At 48.2% G+C, this 21,427-nt stretch overlaps 1 protein-coding gene across 13 annotated transcripts in view; it reads right to left on the bottom strand.

Annotated features, from left to right (window-relative positions):
* The window catches only part of NTM (neurotrimin), a gene marked incomplete at its 3' end in the record, with an annotated part of 1,328,870 nt that overhangs the window by 1,100,953 nt on the left and 206,490 nt on the right, over positions 1-21,427 (bottom strand). The gene's annotated exons all lie outside the window — the stretch shown is intronic.

The raw sequence follows: 21,427 nt of genomic DNA, 5'->3' as shown, positions 1-21,427 counted from the left end.
CAAAGAGGCCTATGGGTAGTTGACATCACTTACTATGGGGTGGTGCCCCCTCCCTTTTTGACCTCCAGGGAGCCCTTCTGTGCATGTGTAGTCAGGAAGGTCTCCTTGAGTCCGAGAACGAGGAATATGTGGTCTTTTATTTCTTATCTGGGCAGGGCCCAGCCTCCTCTCTCGATCGTCCTGCTATTGGTATTTTGGAATTTCTGTCCACAGGGAACGAACTCCAGCTGCTCAGGCTGGGACCCATCCATCTCCTGCCTTAGGGTCACCTGCACAGTTACTGCTTCCTTTGAGGGTCAGGTGTGGGCAAATTCCTCAAAGGGTCCCTGGGTCCCAGGCTGAGAGCAGCTGATGTGAGCAGAGAACCTGACCTGTTCTAACCTGGACCGTGTGTTCTCGGCTGTGGGGAGTGTCCTGTGGACTGAGGCTGTGACAGACGATTTGGTGCCATCCTGAGGGCAGGGGTAGACTGCCCCCCACCCCGTGGGAACAGGAGCCCCTGAGCTGCGTCCACAGGGAGCTGTCAGGTGGGAAGAGGTACCCAGGATGGAGTCATCTCCCCGCAGCCGACCACAGCTTCCTGCCTTCCTCTCACCCCGATGGCTTCTGGAGTTTCTCCAAAGACAGCAGCAGGCACCAATGGCTAATTGCTCCGAAACAGCTAGTCTCCATTTCAGGGCGCTTCTTGCTTTCGCTTTAGTAGCTGGCAAATGAATCCTCCCAGGGATTACAATAACCGTGTGCTGGCTGTGTTCCCTGGCACTCATCCCAAAAGGGATGGCAATCTCTTAGTATTTATCCCCTTGAAGATTCTCCGTGCCCGCCTGGCTCTGCACACAGATGGCCGCTTCCTCACTTGCTTCTCAGAGCAGATCCTACCCTGGGGTTCCCCAATGCCCATCACCCCCGAGGCCACTGCCTTCCTGCTGGGGCTGCCCACCCCCCTCCTCCCCCTGGCCTCTCTGCCCAGAGTTTCATCCCACGGAGGTAGATCTACTTTTTTCCTACAATACTTTCCCCACCAATAAGCCTAAAGTACCAAGGGAAGAACAGAGATGCTTTCTCCGACTGAAGCAATGCACAAAGGGAGAGACTACTTCCTCGAGGAGCTGACTGTTGTTCACCCTTCCTCCTAACAGACACAAGGACTCTGAGGTCATGGAATGCAGGGACATCTTGGTTCTGCACCTAAGCACACTGACGTGAACTCTTCGGTAGCGCAGTAGTGCTGGAGCGCAGAGAGGGGAGCAGGTGACACAGTTCACCTGCCGTGTGATGCTACTGCTGGTAGTTCTGTGTATCTATCCCCTCCCACCTCCACCCGCCCACCAGCCCTAGCTCCAGGGAGATGGGAACCAGATCTTCTCATTCTCTGCAGCTCCTACCAGCCCCTCCTTACCCCCCATCACCAAGGATGGTGGTGGGGAGGGAGTACCTAGCACAGGCCTGGCCAGATTAAAGGCTCAGTAAGTCACTGGTGGATGAATGGCCTTCAGTGGCCCGGCTTGTACACTCTGAGCAGAGCCCTTTCACGGAGGGATGGGCTTTAGCGTATGTGAACCCTGTGTGGCGACGGCCACTTCGAACGTGAGGCTGACCGGTGAGAAGTCATGATGCCACGTGGGACATTTTTATGTCACTCAGTCCTTGGGGTGGGCGGGCGCTGGGTGAGGGGACTCTTGGCTGGACCCTGACAGCACCATCATAGCTGCGGGAGGAGACACGAGACCAGACTGCGAGAGTTATTCTGATAGGGGAACTACAGCATGTTTGACTTCAGTCAGTCCTACAAGGGCTGTGCAAGGCTCGGGAAGATGCTCAGCTGCTTGTCTCTAGGAGCACTTAGTCTACACAGAGACCCCCTCCTCCGACGCGGCTCCATGCAGACTCGCCATTACACACCAGCCCCACGGGTCGGCGGGACTGTCCCGTCCCGTCCGCCCGATCCTCGTAGCCCTCCACTCTGTAACCCAGACCTGCCGCCTCGCTGACAGCAAGGCTGTGACGCCGTCTTTGGGTACCTTCGCCGACTCAGCACTGGCTCTCCATGGCAATTCAGATACAATCATAATAAATAAGCAGCAGCAATTAAAGCAGCAGACAAGAGATCACAGAAAACCTGTATATGGCTGACAGATCCAGTGAGTGGCATTTTGACAAGAGAAGTGCGGGGCGGCGGGCTCAGAGGGAGCGTGTTTGGGAAACTACACTGTTTTCAGGCAGCCATGGCCCACATTCAGAGTGAATTTCTGGTTCTACCGGGCAGGAGCCAGAACGACTTGCCCTGAGCGACGATCGCAGAGGCTGTTGGAACACAGACAACGGTGCACATGGCGGAGCCTGAAATTTGGTTAGAAATTGTTGGGTTGAGTCCGACACTTCATCAGAAAGCATGACACGTGGAGAAGGTGGGTGTTACCTGGTTTCCCTCAGGCAGGGTCTGTGACCCTGGGAAAGAAGAGAAGCACATCCCCATAGGACTGGAAGAGAGCCGAGCTCCCAGGAGACGGTGCTCCTGGTGGAGAGGGAGACCCCTCTTTGCCCTCACCGCCCACTCCTCCCCGCCGGGGAGGCAGCATAGGGCGGGAAAACACACATGCTTTCCAGACAGAGAAACACGAATTGCAGAGGAATCTGCCGTTTACTAGCCTGAGGCACCTCAACCCCTGTTAGCCTTCCCCCACCTGTTAAGGGCGCGGGAATACCTATTTCATGTATCCTGGGAATTAAACGGAGAAACAGATGTGACGGGCTTACCCAGCATTTAGCACATAGTAGGTACTAAGAGATGTCAGGCCCTTTCCCATAGATTCCCTAGTATTTAGAAAGGTCAAGGTGACCCTCCGTCACTGGAGGGTCTCGCTCACCTTGAGAGTTAGGCCCCCTCTGGCCTCACGTGGGGCTTGCTCTGTGTCTTGGTATCGCTCTTGGCACCAAGGATGTTAAGATGAATAAGATAGAATCCAGATCTCAAAACAGAAGCCTGCAAGATGTGGTCTCTATATACAATGGAATGCTACTCAGACATAAAAAGGAATGAAATAATGCCATTTGCAGCAACATGGATGGACCTAGAGATTATCATAGTAAGTGAAGTAAGTCAGAGAAAGACAAATATCATAGAATATCACTTAAATGTGGAATCTAAAATAATGATACAAATGAACTTATTTACAAAAGAGAAACAGACCCACAGACATAGAAAACAAACTTATGCTTCCCAAAGGGGAAAGCAAGGGAAAGGATAAATTAAGAGTTTGGGATTAACAGATACACACTACTAAATATAAAATAGATATCCAACAAGGACCTACTGTATAGCACAGGGAACTATATTCAATATCCTGTAATAAATCATAATGGAAAAGAATATGAAAAAGAATATATATAACTGAATCACTTTGCTGCATACCAGAAACTAACACAACACTGTAAACCAACTCTACTTCAATAAAAAAAAGAAGCCTGCAAACTAATAGAAAAAGCACACCCCGCCCATGCCCAACTGCTTGTTCTGTCTGTGTCTGCAGCCAATAGGAAATCAGAGGAGAGAGGGATGAAATCAGCTAGAGGTCATTGGGGAAACAGTGACAAAGGGGGAACCACAGCTGGTCCATGAATAAGTCCCCACAAAAAACCCCAGAAATTCCCAAAGACAAATACTGTAAGGTACCACTTATATGTGGAATCTAAAAAATACAACAAACTAGTGAATATAACAAAATAGAAGCAACTCACAGATACAGAGAACAACGGTAGTGGTTACAGTGGGGAGCGGCAATATAGGGGTAGGGGCGTAAGAGGTACAAACCATTAGGTATGATGTAAGCTTCAAGACATACGGTACCACACGGGGAATATAGCCAATATTTTATAATAACTATAAATGGAATATAACCTTTAAAAATCATGTATCGTCATACTGTACACCTGTAACATATAATAGTGTACATCAACTGGACTTCAATTGTTTAAAAATCTCAAAAAAAAAGATGGAGAAAACATGGAAACAAATGAAAATTCCAAGAGGAGGAAAGAGCGTGAGAAACAGCCCGGAGGTCACGCATGTTGTAGATTTGCAAATCCCGTGGAAGCACCTCGAACAAAGCCCGGGGAGCAGGGGTGAAGTGGGGTGTGTGCACCCCTTCCACTCCAGCCCCTTCACAGGCCTGCCTTCTAACCACACATCGTGAGATGTGGGGTAACTGGGGACCTAGGAGGAAAGGCTGGGGGTATGCACCACGGAGGATGCTTCTAGGTGGGTGGGCGGACCCTCCAGGTTTAGAACTTTACCTTGGGGCAGGTTAGAAATCGGTGGGCGCCAGCAGCAGGGAGCGGGCTTGCTGCACAGTTCTCGAATGAGCTGTGATCCACCGTCCCCACTGTCCACCCACCTCCCATATTTAACACCTTGTAATAAACATAAAGAGAAGAAATTTACAAAGAAAGCCAAAGATGACAGTTGTAGGGTAAAAAAGTGAGGGAAATATGCGAGGAACAGAACAGAATCCTGCTCTGCTGTCAGTAGCTCACGAGGTGTCCGCAGGAAAACCACAATAGCTGCACCTGGGGCCGGAGCGGCAGAAAGGACCTGAGGAAATGGCCAGAGCCTGGGGTGATTTTGGACGTAGTCTTTCATGCCCCACCGGGGGCAGAGGCCGACTCCAGGGTCCTGGCTGCCAGGCTCTGTTCCCGAGTTGCCCGCTTCACTCTTCCCTTTAGTAGCCACTTTGCAGGCTGATGGTGAGGCTGTCAGCAAGGTACTTAGCACTTTCCAAAGGAGGACATGTTCCCTGAGTGAAGGCAGGTGTGAAGGCAAACTGTGCTGGCTGTTTAGTGACTCTTTGAAGAAAGATAAATAAGAACGAGAAACAGAGTTTTGTCTTCTGAACCAAGATGGCCTGTTCTCACCAGCCAAGCCCGTTTGCAACAGAGTGAAGCAGAAAGTTCAAAGGTACCCAATCCACATACCAAGTTCTCCCTAAATCCTATACCTTCTTTTCTCTCAATAATTGAGAGTCCAGCTGTACTCATGTCTGCACGGGCTCAGCTCTCCCCGACCTCAGGGATGGAGAGCAGCCTACCGACCACAATGTCAGACCATGTTCCCTGCCTCTGGGGGTCAGACCGATCCGATTGGTATCATGGTCCCTCCTTCCTTAAGTCACCAGGGCTTCGTCTGCTTATCTGCGTGTGCTTCTCAAGGAGAAACAAGGAGAGTCCTTCTGCAGTGATAAAAAGCTATGAAAGATGAACAGTTACTTCTGGAGATGAAGATGGGCATTTGAAGTCCAAGGCAGCGTCATTTCACGCAAGAAATATCTCACCATTGGCTTTACAGGTTCTTGTGGGGACGATAAGCGAGCAGCTGCTCCAGGAACAAATGATGTACGGTGTTCGAGCCGATGGCACGAGCAGGGGAAGGTCCACACCCAGCAGTGCCCTCCTCCAAGGGTCGAAGGCAGGGCTGTCCCACCCTCACAGGTGTCACACCACTGGCTTCTGCCTGACGTCGGAACCAGCGTTCAACTAGCTGAACAAATGTGTTTCGTGGTCTTACAGATCATCGCAGAGCCACTTATATTTATTTGGCTTCATACTGCATTATGGCCGGGGGCTGGGATGTGCATGGGAGGTGGTGGCGGAGAGGTCTGGGTAGGAGAGAGTTGCTGAAGATTTATCTTTCTAATTATGCTTTGCTTAGGGCTAATGTTAAAATTAGTGTTAATTCCCTGAGCACACAGCAGCTCAGGAACACGCTGGGCTTTGGGGAGGCTGGGCTAGGATTTTTCATTTGTTTGGAACAGACACACGTGGGTAACGGCAAGTCGGCTGTTCGGCCGCAGGGCTGGCCCGAGACCTCCAAGAGCCCTTCGTGGGCTGGCCATCCCCTAGTTCACACGAGGAGGATGTGAGGGAGCAGTCACACTGCCCGTGACCTGCGCTGGCAAATGGCTTCAGCAGGTGAAGCCCACAGCTCTCCGCTACTGTTCTGTGTCAAAATAACCCTCGATATGGTAAATAATATGCAATTACCAAATTAATACAGAATAGCATGCCTCCTTTGCCCCCCGTACTGGCGATATGTTGTGCTAGTGACTTTTGCACGTGCTGAGCGTAATTAGTGAGTAATCTGCATGGCTGTGTAATTATGGGTAAATGCATGATATTTACCAATAACTTCCTGCTAGGTAAGCACCAGTGAACACTAACAGGTAGCCATTCAAACTAAGTTCAGGTGAAATGAGAACTAGTCTGGACTTTGGCTTAAATCTAGGCTCTAATGAAAACTTTCTTGGAAGAATATCATTTAATTTGTGAGCAAGCTCCCTGCCAATGGTGTGCCCTTCTGGCTTTCTAATCAGACCTTGAAGCACAAACACCAAGCGTCCCAGGACATCGTGTTGGGAGGAACAGCTACATTTAGGGACCAGGAGAGCTCTGTGAGTCTCCGTCCCTCTGCTGAACCAGACACTTGAGGCCGGCCCCAATCTCTTTATCTGGAAAATGGAGATAAGCCCATTTCATGGGCTTGTTCTGTCTAGTGAACGGGACAATTAACGTGGGAGCAGGGCTAGAAACAGAAACCATTTTTACAAGTGGATGTTATTAAAACTATTATTCCAATCTGGCTGACGCTGTGGAGGCCTGTGAACCTTATACGGGAAATTGTAGGAGAGACAGACATGGTTAGACAAGGACTAGAGCCCAGCCCACTCCCACTGCTCCCAGCCCCAGGGGGATCTAGAAAACCTTCAGCACTAAGAAGGGGAGTAAAGGCTGTTCATGCTGCATCTCGCCCACCATATGCCCCCCAACACACACACACACACACACACACACACACACACACACACACACACACGGCATGCCACTCTTGCAAAACTTTCTCATGCAAAAGATATTAGGAGTACTGATTCCAGCAAGAATGCAGAGGAGGAATTGATGCCAGGTCTGAAGACTCCCCAGATATGATCAGGTATTTAGTTTGAATGTCCAGTGAAGCTTTTTAGGCGTTTTAGCCACAGCTCCAACCCCATGCCAACTTAGGCACTTGCCCCAATCCCGGCCATAACGTCTAAGCATCCGGGACAGGAATAGAAGTGGCAGGTGGGGAACCATGTGAGGAAGACTGAAGGTGCCTAGGATAAGACCTGCCAGGTTGTCCTCTGTGGGCCCACTGCTGCCACAGGCAATGCCTGGGTGCCGGGCCCCGTGTATCCCCCGGTCCTCTCACCTCTGACACCGCCACCGCGACATTCACCCCCCACCCGCCGACCCCCTCAGCTGTCTTTCTACTCGGTAATGAACTTGATCGCTAGACTTTCCAGGGTTGTCACTGCGAGGCCAGCGGCCACATCCACAGTCAGCTAATCACAGTGAGGGGCACAATCTGTGTCTCCAGAACGGAGGGGACTTAAAGGGCCAGTGAGGGCTCAAACCTAAGGCCTCAGCTTCACAGCGGGCTGAGCCCTAACCAGGCCAGCTCGCTACCCACACGCCGAGTCCACACGGGCACCAATACTGTTTCTGGGGGCTAATCCTTGATGAGACAGCCCAGGCACAGACACAAAGACGGTGATTTTCTCTGGGCATTAACTAAAATCGACATTTTATCTTTGAAGTACATCTGCCATAGCGTGCTTTACAAATACTAAAGTAACTTCTTAGAAATTAACAGCAATCGCTTTGATTTTCACTAGGTATAGTCTCTATTCTAAGTTTGAATTTTATTTATTTATTTTTACTTTGAATAGCTAATCAATACATTCACGCAGTTCAAAATTTTAAAGATATCGAGGGCAACCCATGAAATCGTGTCCTCGGATTCCTGATCAACACCATCAAATTCCTCTCACTAGCATTTCATCTGGGTAAACTAGGGGATGAAGACTTTAGGTGTCAAACCTCAGACCCTGACTCATCCTTTTAGTATTTGAAGATGGTGTACAACCAGTATTTTTCTTCCCATTTTGCAGATAGGAAAACTAAGGCACAAAGGACCTAAGAAAGAGTTCCCGGGACCAATTACTGATTTCTAATGAATCATTCCAGAAATAGTCTATCGTATACAGGCAAATATATATGCTTTTTCTGCCCCTTAGTTTGCATAGATGGTAAGATATGCTATATAATCCTCCAGGTAAAGTCTCTTTAATGGGAATCTTCAAAATATTTTTACATGAGCCAAACATCAATTTCTAGTTTATATGTTTTTTACATCCAAAAGACTGGATCCCAGATCAGATGACTCCTAGAAGATTTTTTCAGTTCTTTGATTTTGCGTTTGCACGACTAGCCACCCATTCCCGGGCTGCTGTGTAGGTCACACACACTCTCTTTGCTTTTTCAGCACTCTTATCTTGGGTTCCAACTTGGAGGTGGTGGGACTAAAACCAGCCATCTCCCCTCATAAAAATGAACTCAAAATAATAGCGTATGTTGCTGTTTTGTTTCACTCTATCCCTTAGCAGAAAAGTGACATCTGATGATTACTGTTGAGGCCGGCCCAGGAAGCACAGGAAATAATTTATTCATCACCAGGTGTGTGCTGACCAAGTACTTGCCGTGGCCCCTCCACCTTCCCACCACACTAGTGGGTGAGATTCCTATTCCCACTGGCAGGTAAGACGGCAGGCTTGGGGAGCAAAGTTTGCCTGTGGTCCTGCCTATGGTTCATGGGTGGGGAAACAGGATTTGGAGTGGAAACTGTTCTCTGAGCCCACACTCCTCCCTTTTACCAACCCACCCCGCAGTGTCTTAAAAGTCCTGAAAAGTCCAGGAATTTTAGAGCAATGTGTGTGAATGTTAAGATAAAAAAATATGTAGACTGACTGATGCCAAGGCCTCAGTGAGGTGTCGCAGGTAAGCAGAGAGCAATGCTACACCTGGTTGCTGGCTGGAGAGAAGGTCAGCTTAGAAGCCCTATTTTTCTCTCCTGCCGGTCAGCCCATGTTCTCCTGGGAACTAAAGCCACATGACAACCAGCAACAGGATTACACCTGGAAGTAACACCTACTCATTTTGCCTTGATGTAAAATAGGATAACCTGCTGTTTATTTTTAGCACCATTCCATGAAATCTCAAAATTGGTTTATACAGAAAAACACTGTATTTTCTATTTTACCCCTAAATTATTGTGGGGAAGGACTCCTTTCAGTTTTTCTCACTTTCACCCTTCTCAATTCCCCTAGAAACAGGAGGATTTCAGCTGTGGCAGCTCTCATCTGGGTAAACTAGGGGATGAAGACTTTAGGTCTCAAATCTCAGACCCTGACTCACTCACTCAGGTGAGTACTCAGATATGATGTCCAGCCAATACTTCTCTTCCCATTTCGCAAATAGGAAAAGTAAGGCACAAAGGACCTAAGAAAGAGTTTCCAGGGGCAAGTTACCCTGGCCATCCTTCTGAGACTGGCTCCCGAGAGCTGGGCCGCATGCAGGGGCCACTGCTGGAGCACAAGGCTGAGCCTAGGGCAAAGGAGATAAAGGGAAGGAAAGGGGAGGCATCTCCAGCCCACCCTCAGCTCAAGGCCCCGCAAACTCCATGCAAGTGGCTGCGAGTAGCTAAGGATCTATCTTATTCGGCAAAGCAGCGAAAAGCTCCAGGCCTGGGAATTCCCGCCCCAGGAGACCAGCCACATTTCACCAGCTGCTTCGAGCAGGGGATGCCATCCCCTCCGCCAGCATCCCTCCCACCGCCAGAAATAGTTCCCCTCTGCCCCAAGACAGCCCCCTTCGCTAGGCTCCCACTTCTAAGGATCACAGGTTGGATTTCTCCTGGGTCCTCTGCGTGGTTCAGTCGTCCCTGGCGGTGACGCGCTGTCCCTCTCGGGGACCCAGACATGGCCACGTGGGCGGCCCCCACCCTGCAGCGTCTCCCCTCTTCTCGGCCCCCCGTGCTTTTCCCTCCAGGAGCACGAACTCTGAGCTGTCACATGCCCATCAACCAGATGGGAGACCAGCCACAAAGCGGGTAATGCCTCTTGCAAGCACAGGGCCTTTGTCACAAGCAGGCTTTCTGAGCGCCTCCATGCAGGGGTGGGTGGGGCCTCTCTGTCGCTGTGGTCACTGTAGGGGAAGGGGTCTTTTGTCACCAGGTTCCGATTGGTCACCCCCCTCCTTCCTCCTCCCACACCTCCCATCCTGTCCCTTCTGCTCTGACAGCTGAGCTGCAGCCGGCAAGCAGCAGCGCGGTGACAGCAGCGTGGCTCGATCGAGCTGCCGTTCCAGATGTCGGGAGCTGGTTTGCAGGTAGGGGCCCTGCAGGATACTTATGGCTTTAATTCCACAGTAGAGGTTTCTGTTCTGTCATGCAGAGACATATGAATGGCTACTCATTTGCTCCTGTGTTTCCATGTCAGTGGCAATTATGGAAGGGCTGCTGGCTTCTTGTACGACCCCACAAGTTATGATCCCTGCACACTGCAGACCGAGAGAAGCCAGGAAGGAGTGACAACACCAGTGAGGGAGGGCTGGAGGTGACAGGGTACCAGGGAGAGGAGCAGACTTCAGGCCTGAAGGTGGCCGTAAACTTGAGGGAACGATGGGGACAGGTCAAGTGTTTCCAGGGGCATCGTTAGCCTAGGCTTCCTGCTCAGGCCTGGGAGGAGGTCTGGGGCGTCTGTAGAAGGAAGAGGGTCTAGGCCCAGCTGCTGGGAATCTCACCTGCTCTGCCCAGCAGCTACCGCCTGCTTTGCCCACCTGTGACCTTGGGAAAGCCACTCTCCTTACCAAAACTCCCCAGCTTTGACATGGGGGCAAGCAGCTCGCAGCCCCAGAAGGAGGGCAGAATTCACCGACGCATGCCAGAGGAAAGATTCCATCCAGAGACCCCGAGTCGTGGGCTCTTCATGGAACAGGATGTATCCTGGCTCATCCATGAGCATTTTTGCTCTTACAAAAGGCCTGTCAAAATCTGGTTCGCCACCAACTAGAAAGCATAAACCCCTTTTCCCCCCTTTTGTTGGTAATCTACAACAAATTCATAAAACAAAGAGGCTTTTTTTATTTCATTTTTTCAATAAACCTGGCAATGAAAATACCAACTTGAACAGCAATTTTCCCCCTAATCTGAGCTGAAATTGGCTCGGGATGAATTGGTTTTCAGATGTTACATGTAAATTCCCTCCTCACCCCTGGCTCCTACACACAGTCCTGTGACATCCCCTGCTTCACAGCCACTTCTCTGCCCAAAATTTTGGCTCCTGGAAACAACACCCACTTACACTGCAACGACTCCAACATCTTCTGCTCCAAAGCCCAGGCACAAAAGGTAGGCTGCTGTCAGGAACTGTGGTAAGACCTGCAGGGACTGTAGAGCCAGTGGGCTTGGGGGAAGGGCCACCCCATCCAGGCAAGTGTCCCTGGGACTGGAAGCAGATGTCCCGAGGCCCAATCTAGACTGTCCCGCTGCAGTGCACTGACATTCGTCCTCCCAATTCCAGAAACACTCCTCACATCCCAGCCAAGCCCTGAGAACAAATTATAGGTTTAGGTTCTGGTAGATTCTAATCAATTCTGAGACTGATGCCTTCCTATAACAGGGTTGCCAGATTTAGCAAATAAAAATATAACAAATAATTTTTAGTATAAGTATGTTCCAGATTACGTATGGGCTATACATTCATGGTTTATCTGAAATCCAACTTTAACTGGGCCCCTACACCAAAAACATATTTTCCTCCAAAGATGTTGGTCTGTGACTTTGGGGCAAACAAGGATCGACTCATCCAACAGCCCTGCTCCTGCCTCATCTTATTACAGATCAAATCCCTGGGCTTGCCGGCCAGCTGTCCCTCATGATGCTGGAACTGAAAGGCCAAGGTGGTCCAGGCTTTAGAGCAATGGCTGGAACTTCCAGTCCTGGCTCTGCCGTCCAGCAAGTCTATCACCTTGTGCTGGTTAGTTCATCTTGTTAATTCACTCATCTGTAAAATGTGGCCAATAATAGTATCTAATGCAAAAAGGTATCACAAGGATTAGACAGTATGACTATAATATCTTTAATGCAGTGCTTAGCACACAGTGAGCATTCAGTAAGTCACTATCACTGATTTTTAAAGTTTCCATATAGGAAATCAACTTTCAAATATTAGAGTAACATGAAAACAGATAAACCAGCAGTTACCAAAATGTTCTCAGGCATCATATTTAATTTTAATAACCATGAAATGTATTATCATTCCATTTTATAGACGAAGATTTAGTAAATTTACAGAGCAGACGGCAATTAAACGCAGAGCTGAACGTCTAAACAAAAGCATTTGGACTCTGAGGTCAGTATTGTTCTAATTGCATTTCAGTTGTCCTGGTCCCTGCCCTGAAGCAGATTATTATTTTACTGGGATGTGTAATGAAATACAAAGTTATTCCCCAAATCGGAGTATGTGATACTGCCTTCTTTGCTCCTTACACAGGGCTCTGGACGTTTAGCCCTTTCCCTTCATTTTCCTTGGGATTGGGCTACTCTTCACCCAGCTGGGAACAGTGTGAGGGTCTAAGAATACTGACTCAAGGCAAATCTGTACGTTATAGGCACAGTGCAGACGCGTGATCCACCTGGACCCAGCACAGGAAGAGACTCTGGATTCTCCCCTTAGTTCCCTAAGGACTTCAGCTTCTAGACTAGCTAGAACTCTCTCAGCTTCCAGTCCTTAAGAAATTCATTCTTCGCAGTTTTCTATACACAATCCTTGAGTTTAAATTGAAATCTAAAGTAGTTCCAGGCATCCTGAGCTGGTTGATGCCTTCTCTCTTCCCCGGTTCTAAATGTCCCTACCCTATTGGAAACCAGATATGCTGCTTCAGTTCCTCTGCTGTGACCGAGAACAAAGCCTCCCTGGAGGGGTCCCCGGAGGAATGCACAAGTCAGGTCCCGCGGTGGCGCTGTGCTCCCACCACAGTGGTGACCACTCTGCGCACCAAGGCAGGAGGACGGGGCGGGGGGTGACGGTAGATGCATTCGGTGATGTCACCAACTGTGCAAGTACTTCCAGGAACAACACCAACTCTCTCTAGTTTCTAGATGTTGCTAAGGTCTTATTTTGACCACCGGATTATTCTTCCCGTTTTAAAACTCTCACAGCAACACCGATGGGTGAATAATACATTAATATACAAAAAGGTCAAACAGCATGGCATGAGAAAGTCCAACTTCCTGGGAAAATACCACACTCAGCTTACAGAAATCCAGATCTAAACCCAATGACCAGCTCTTGCCTAGCTTTTGCCACCTGGGACATTCTCAAGAATCCCAACTTCCTCTTTGAATAATCAGAAACACTCCAGGTTCATCTCTTTTACTTTCCTAGCCCTACTTCTAATCAATTTTCTTTCACACTTTCCTGTCCCCCAGATAAATCAGATGCCAATTTATCTTCTTCTTCCCTATGTTCTACCTCCTTTCATTTCCTCTCTGGCTCTTCACTCATCAGTGCATGCAAGCACCCACATGTACATTCAGCGTGTATTTGATATTTCTTGTTCGCAGCAAGAAGTGGTACCTCAAATTCATCAAATACCCAGGCAATAAGGAAGAACACTATTAACTGCAAGGAAACAGAATAAAATATTTAAGGCAATTAGAGAACAATCTGAGCTAGTAACACAACTGATGACTCATAACGTTTGTATGCAGCTCTGCAGGGCACAAAGCACGTAACAACCGGAGTCCTATTCAACCTTCACAATAATATGTGCTCTCACCTGACAATGCAGAGAACAGAACGGTGAGGTGGAGTGAAAATGACATTTATCATCAAGCAGGTTAGGTCTGAATTGCAACTCTACCAGCTAATGCGTTGTGTTACTTGGCCAGCACCAAGCAGCCTCAGTTTTCTCAGCTCTAAAATGGGGTAAGAATATGCGCGACGTAAGTGTTTGTGCTGGCTAGTAGTAATGCGTACAGAATCTCTCTCTCATGGTGGGCGAGTTATTATTATCCTCAGTCAATGTATAAAGAAACAGAGGCCCAAACAATTTTACAAGTTTATTCAAGGCCACGCAACTAGTAAGTGGTAGAGCTGGGATTCAAATCAGGCTTTTGTGAATTAAAGCCTCTGTTGGCCATCACGTTAGGACTAGAACCTTTGGTTCAATGCGTCTTAGGACCTAATGTGACAGCCAGTCACCTAGGACCTTGTTAAACTGTAGACCTTGATTAAGGATGAGGCTCCCTGAGATTCTGCATTTCTTACAAGCTCCAAGGTGGTCCTTAACCTGCTGGTCCAGACTTTAAATAGCAAAGATATAAACTACAAGTATTACCCAGAATTTAGGATTATTCCAATGGGATGCTGTTGGGTCTTTAAGAATTGAGGCTTTGGGCTTCCCTGGTGGCTCAGTGGTTGAGAGTCCGTCTGCCGATGCAGGGGACACGGGTTCGTGCCCCGGTCTGGGAGGATCCCACGTGCCGTGGAGCGGCTGGGCCCGTGAGCCATGGCCGCTCAGCCTGCGCATCCGGAGCCTGTGCTCCGCAACGGGAGAGGCCACAACAGTGAGAGGCCCACGTACCGCAAAAAAAAAAGGAAAGAATTGAGGCTTTTAGTGATGAGAATAGAATGCAAAGGGTCATGGCCATGTATTCACGGAGCTGAGAGCTTACCATGCGCCTGGCAGAGTGACAGGTGCTGGGGCTGCAAAGATGAACCACATCTGCTAGGAACCACTTCTGCAAACAAATCACACAGCAAACGGCCTGATACATACGGAGGATGGTAGGAAGACCCAGTGATAAGAGAGGAAGGTGGGACGTGAACTTGCAAAGGTAGAGTAAGGACAGGTTATGGGAAACTTGAGAAAGTCTAGGGGAGTGTGACTTAGATCCAAGTAATGGGGATCTATTGGAGGTTTAAAATCAGGAATTAGGATCTAAACCTGGATTTCAATAGACTGACAGAAATCAAGGATACCAGCCCCAAGGCTGTTACAGAAAGCAGAGTTGAGCTGATGTGGACTTAGACTTTGGTAGAAACTGTGGCAATAAAAAACAGAAGACAAATATAGGAGACACAGTGGAGAACCAGGCTGCAGGGAGCGCTGGGCCTGAGGTCCATCGTGACTCTGCCTTGTGTTGGCTATCTGACGTGGTCCCCTCTGAGCTTCCATCTCTTCATCTGTAACATACAGATCATCTATTTCAGGGGCCACTGTGAGGATTAAGTAAGATAATGCACATGGATGCCCTCTGAAAAATGCTACAGCACTATGTAAATTAAGGAGTTATTATTATAACTCTCTTGCCATCTCTGACACACTATCACTGAATCAAGTTATGAAAGAACAGAATTTGATGAATTCCTGCATATGAAGAATGAAGAAGGAGAGATCACCAAAGGTGATCTCAAAACGCCCAGAGTACTAGAGTAAGGAAATAATCACACTGCCTTTGATGGAAGTGGGAAGAGCAGGGACTCTGCAGGGGAACTGTGATGTGCTGGGTGTTTGTGGATGTTGTGAGAGACTTGGCCCTGCTAAGTCTGAGTCCCTGAGTCCCTGAGGCAGGACATTCCTCTGACTCTCAAAGCACTGCGACTCCCAACAGTTGCAGTGAAAAACCTTCACTTAATTTTTATCACCCCCGTTACCACCCATGGCCACTTGGTGCCCACCTGGATGGCCTCAGGCAAGGCTTAGCTGAGCATCTTTCTCCTCATCTGTAAAATGGGCATGCAGATAACAGCTACTGCAAAGGGATGCCAGGAAACCACAGTTAATAATGCTCGCAGAGCTCCTCACTCGGGGCCCGGCACGTCCTGGGTTCTCAATAAATCCCTACCCTCATGACCATAAGCCTCATTGCCGTTACTACCGCAAGGTTTAGAACAGAGAGACCTGGAAGCAACAATGTCCCAATCAAAATACAGAACGTGTTAAAGCTAAAAGGGACCCAACAGGTCATGGGTCCAAGTCTTCCCCATCCAAACACGTTTCCACCATTTCACAACGGAGGAAACGGAGGCCCACAGAGCAGGCTGGTGATCAACCTTATTTCTTCGGGATGAGCTCCCGGTGACATTGGGGTGCAAAAAATCTCCAGGAGACTCAGAGAGGAAAAAAATACCTACTGAAAGTACTGATTTGGGTGAGCTCGCTCCATGGTTAAGGTCATTCTTTTCATCTAAGGAGAAGTATATTCCTTCCAAGCTGGACTATTAATTAAAATTCAGTGATGCTAATTTTACCGCCAACTTAGGAGATTCTTATTACATTTATTTTCCAGGTAATTGCTGCTTGAACAGGAGTTCAAATAGACGTCTTTTCTAGATGGTGCAATAGATCAGCATTATAATAAATTCCTCACCCTTCATTTTGTTCCCCTCCAATTCTGAAGCCTGCTTACTGAAATCACACCGAGAAATCTCTCTCTCTCCCTCTCCCTCCCTCTCTCCCTCTTTCTCTCTCTCTCTCTCTCAGCGAGAGCATCCACAGAGGCACAGAGTATCAAAATACAGTTTATCTTTGGTTGTTCACAATTTTATCATACCATTTCCCCTCAGAGAGAGAACCAAAAATAATTCCTGACATATGTATGGAAATATATACAAAGCACTTTTCCTTACATCACCCATTTCTATTCTGATTTATATCCCCAGTTTAAAGATGAATAAACTGATACCTAGGTGAACAATTTCCCCAGTGTGGCACAACTCATAAATGGCAAATTCTGGTTCCACCTCTTAATTTTTAATCTTGGCCAGGAAAAAAGTGTAATGTGTTGTGCTCAAAAAAAAAAAAAAAAAGATAATGAAAGGAGCAACTTCACTCTCTGGGAAGAAAGGTCTCTGAGTCCCTGAAGCAGGACATTCCTCTGACTCTCAAAGCATTGCATACTGCACTCATTAGTACAGTAATATATATACAATTTATAAATAAATATATATACACAGAGTAGTTCTCAAATTTATTTTACAGGTAGAGATAAAAATATCCTTTGCCTTTGATATAGAATCGTAGGACCTTAGAATTGGGAAGGAAATTTAGTGACCATCAAATCCAACTTCCCGCCTCTGCCCACTCCCTAGGATTTCTAGGATCAACCCGCCAGCCTCCTCTGAAGCACTCTGAGTCTGCAGCTTTCCACGTGGTTTTCTTTGACACTGTTTCATGGCAATGGAGACATTAATCCTTTCTTTTCTCTGACTCAGATCTAGGTACCCCAGCTCTAGGCCCAGCGAAGCGCTGTGCACCCAGCTGACTGAGCAAACGCGTTATGATGCCCAGGTGATGGGCACACGCTTCCTGTGAAAGGTGCCCCAGGACTGGTCAATGTAGTGGCAGGTCTTACAGACCTGGGGAAACCCAAAAAAAGTAATCAGGACATATCAGAGACTCGTGCGCACTTTGAACCCAGAAACCCCCGCCACAGCGACAGCTTGTCCATCCTCGTGAGTCAACTTGGAGCTCTGCTCTTCCAGCCTCAGCCCCTCCCCATGAGTTCTATTCCTTGTGCTCACGGATTTCAGAGTCTTCAATCAGCACAGCTGAGCTGACGCCTCTGGAAGAGAACAGTCGGGCACTGACAGCTGGCGGAGATGCAGAAGGACGTAAGGGGGGACCCTGGACTCGTGTGAAGGTGGGCAGCAGCCACTGGAACCCCACACAGGCTAGAGCTGTGACCGACAGAGAAATGACAGGTGTTCCTAGAGGCTTAGGTGGTTCCAGAGACATCACTCAGTGCCACCGGCTCCTGCAGGAATGGCTCTCCAGACAGGCTGACCTTTGCTACTTAGGAGGGTGTGTGCTGCCTCTAAACCTATTTCCAAATTACTAACACCCAGGGGGTTTTATTCACCATTGAGCTCTGGCCTGAAGAGAGCTGCCAGCCACCCTAGACCATCCATCCATCAGTTCCACAGTAGTAATCATCGTGAGCACCATCGACAAAGTTGCTACCGGCACCTCCGTTGCTATGTGTCACGAGGCCATTTCAGTGAGAAGTAAGAGCACAGACTGTTGGGAAAGGCATCAGAGCTCAGATTCTGCTTTGCCAAGTATGAAATAGGCAAGATCTGGAAGTCTCCCTTTCCTAGTCCTAGTACCTATTATTTTCCAGATACCTAGTCCATTGCCTCCCGTGAAGGGATACTGTGCAGGTAGAATGAGGTGGGCTGGGAGCTGCGGGTGTGCTCCCGCCCAGTGTCCTGTTGGTGCATCGCTTTGCCTCAGGGCCTTCGCTCGTGGCAGGACACGGCTCTGCCGCCACCAAGCGCTGGCAAGAAGGGCCGAGCGTTCAGGTCTCCCAATCCCACAAGAGGAGTCCCCCAGCAATGATCGATATGACTGGCAGATAAGTATCTTAGCTCCCTAGGCTCTTGGGTGTGAAAACACTAAGGTGCATATTCCATGCTGGTAACTTGATGATGAACCCGTGGTGGTAACTTGCCTTCCCTCCCCCATCTCAGTCCCCACTTTCCTACTGGTGTGTCCTGGAATCACCTCCCAAATAAACTACTTGTCCTTGAATCTATGTCTTGAGGTTTGTTTCTGAGGAGACCCCCGCTGAGATAATCTGTATTGTTCTGAACAGGGAGCACCATAGAGAGCAGGTGATGAGAACGACCCAGCAGCCAGAGATGGGATTCTTGTGCAAGTTGAAAACTGTATCTCTTATCCCTGTGCGATTCAACTTCTTACCGCGCCACGCACGCAATCCTGTCTCCTAAGGGAACTTCTCCGATGGCTTGGGTAGAGGCTGTTATGAGTGCGGAGCTAGGCCAAGTCAAGTAGCCAGCAAGAAGTTACTGGTTGTATATCACGTGCCCGACACCGTGCTAACTTCTGCGGCTGAAGACATGGTCTCTGCCCTCAGGTTGGGGAGACAGGACATAGAAAATAAGGAGCCATATATTTCGAACCCACGCCTCTTTGACGGCAGTGATGCTTCTCAACACTCAGGTCCTGCCCAGGTGCCCTTCACTGCGTGCTGCTCCTGTGTCCCCCACCCCACGTCTCCTACAGAGAAGTAAGTGCCCGGGGCAGATCTTCATCTGGGCACCTCCCTCCCACCACTAGCCCCGCTTCTGGACCAGACCTCAGCAGTGACCAAGTGGCTGGGGATACGAAAAGCCAGCCCCTTGAACTAAAATGGGACCGAGCTGCAGGGTGACTTGTGCTCCAGAGCTTTCCCATGGGATCAACCTGATGTCTCCAGCTGAGGCCACGTCCTTCTTAGCTTTGACCATAGCTGTCTCGGCTTCCCTCACTCCCCTCCTCCTGACAGCTATTCCCAGGGAAGCACGTGGGCTCACACCAGCCTTCTAGGAAGCCCAACCTAAGACACTGCACATCAGAATCAACTGTGGAATTTTATAAAAATACCTATACCTGGACCTAAACACCCAGACCTACTGAATCAGAACCTATAGATCTTCAGGAGTAGGATCCAGAAAACTGTATGCCATAAAGCTTAATAGAGATTTCTGATGCATCTTTACCTTTCAACATTCCATACTAATATTTTCAAACCTACAGGAATAATGAAAAAATAATACAATAATGAACAACTACATACTCCTCATCTCGGTGCACCAATATTAACATTTTCCCCCATTCTCTCTCTCTTTATCCCCTCTTTTCCTCTCTCCCCTCAATCAAAAATAATTTGTCAGTAAATTGTAGACATCTTGACCCCCCATTCTTAAATACTTCAAACAAGTATCTTCCAAAAATAAAGACATTCTATATAATCCCTAAGAAAATTAATATCAATTCATTAATGTCACCAGATTAAACAGTCCATGTTTAAGGTGCACCCTCCACAGGGAACTATATTGAATATCCTGTAATAAACTATAATGGAAAAGAATCAAGAAAAAGAATGTAGGTATCTACATATATGTATGACTAACTGAATCAGTCTGCTGCACCCCTGAAACTGACAGAATATTGTAAATCAACTATACTTCAATAAAACAAAAACACACCCCAAAAAAGGTGCACCCTCTTTTTTAGGTCAAGGGTTGATATTTTCTCTACTGTAGATACAAGTTCAGAGAAGGAAAATATCTGTATGCGTTGAATAGAAGGAGAAATCTTCAAGAAGGAACTGGGATTTGAATTGGGCTGTGAAGAACTGTAATAGAAAAGGGAAGAGGAGGAAATGTTCAAATAGGAGTAGGTGAATATTGTATGCAAAGACACAGAAATGGGAAGCAACGTGGCTCTTCGTGGGCAGTGGTGCCCAGCAGACCTGGCCGATGGGGTAGCGGCTGCTCGAGAGCGAGGCTGGACAGCCACGCGGAAGCAGAGTACAAAGAGGTCCGCCGCAGAAGCCATCAGAGAAACAGTGACCACACAGTAGGAAAATGTAAAGGAGACTGGTCCTACGAGAGTCACATCAGATGTTTGGAACATATTCAGGTGGAAACCAGGAAGAACAATGTTTAAAGATTTGGAGTCAAAATTACGCTAAGGAATTGATCAGTGATTGAAATCATTTATTCACATGTTCATTCTACGAGTACCTATTATTTTCCAGATACCAATCTAAGCACAGGAAACAGAAACATGGAAGTCCCTACTTTCCTGGAGCTCAGATTCTTTTGTGTGTGTGTGTGTGTGTGTGTGTGTGTGTGCGTGTGCGCGCGCTCGCATTCAATAGTCAAATGAGTAAAGGAAGAAGAAAAGATTAGATCAATGGTGATACTGTTAAAGTGAAATATAAAAGAAAGCCCCTTCATAGCGATCGGAGCCTACTCTAAATTTGGTGTTCAGGAAAAGAAATATTTATAGCACTGTTCTGCTGGAGCTGGCTACCGATTCAGAAGAACAGGTATTTCCACAGTTGTGTGAGTTGTTTGAAATTCCATTGGCAGCTTTAAGTAGGCCAAAGCAGAACATCTATCACGTGTTCTACGCTACAAATCTACAAATTCTATGCTTCCATTGCTACAAATCATGGCTTCTTTTTTTTCCAGAGAGCTGAATGTTGAACACCAACCAGCACATCACAACCTAAGTGGCAGGGAGACAGCGATGTGAACATCCAGGGGACAGTATTGTAGGCAATTCGTGTGCAGTTCCTACGATGCAGAATAAACTTGGCATGTTTGAGGAACACTGAGAAGGCTGGAGTTTGGTGACCTGGGAGAGGGGGTGGTGGGCACAGGACGAGGGTGGAGATCAGCAGAAGCTGGATCCCTTGGGGCCATATCGGCCCGTCTTGACTTTGGGTTTTTTTTCTTTTGTTTTTTTTTTTTTTTTTTGCGGTACGCGGGCCTCTCACCGTCACGGCCTCTCCCGTCGCGGAGCACAGGCTCCGGACGTGCAGGGTCAGCGGCCATGGCTCACGGGCCCAGCCACTCCGCGGCATGTGGGATCTTCCCAGACCGGGGCACGAACCCGTGTGCCCTGCAACAGCAGGCGGACTCCCAACCACTGCGCCACCAGGGAAGCCCTGACTTTGGAGGTTTTATTTTGAATGTGA

This window comes from Stenella coeruleoalba (genome assembly GCF_951394435.1).
Source record: "Stenella coeruleoalba genome assembly, chromosome: 8".
In the NCBI taxonomy this organism is placed as follows: Eukaryota; Metazoa; Chordata; class Mammalia; order Artiodactyla; family Delphinidae; genus Stenella; species Stenella coeruleoalba.
This window is presented reverse-complemented; position numbering and strand designations above follow the sequence as displayed.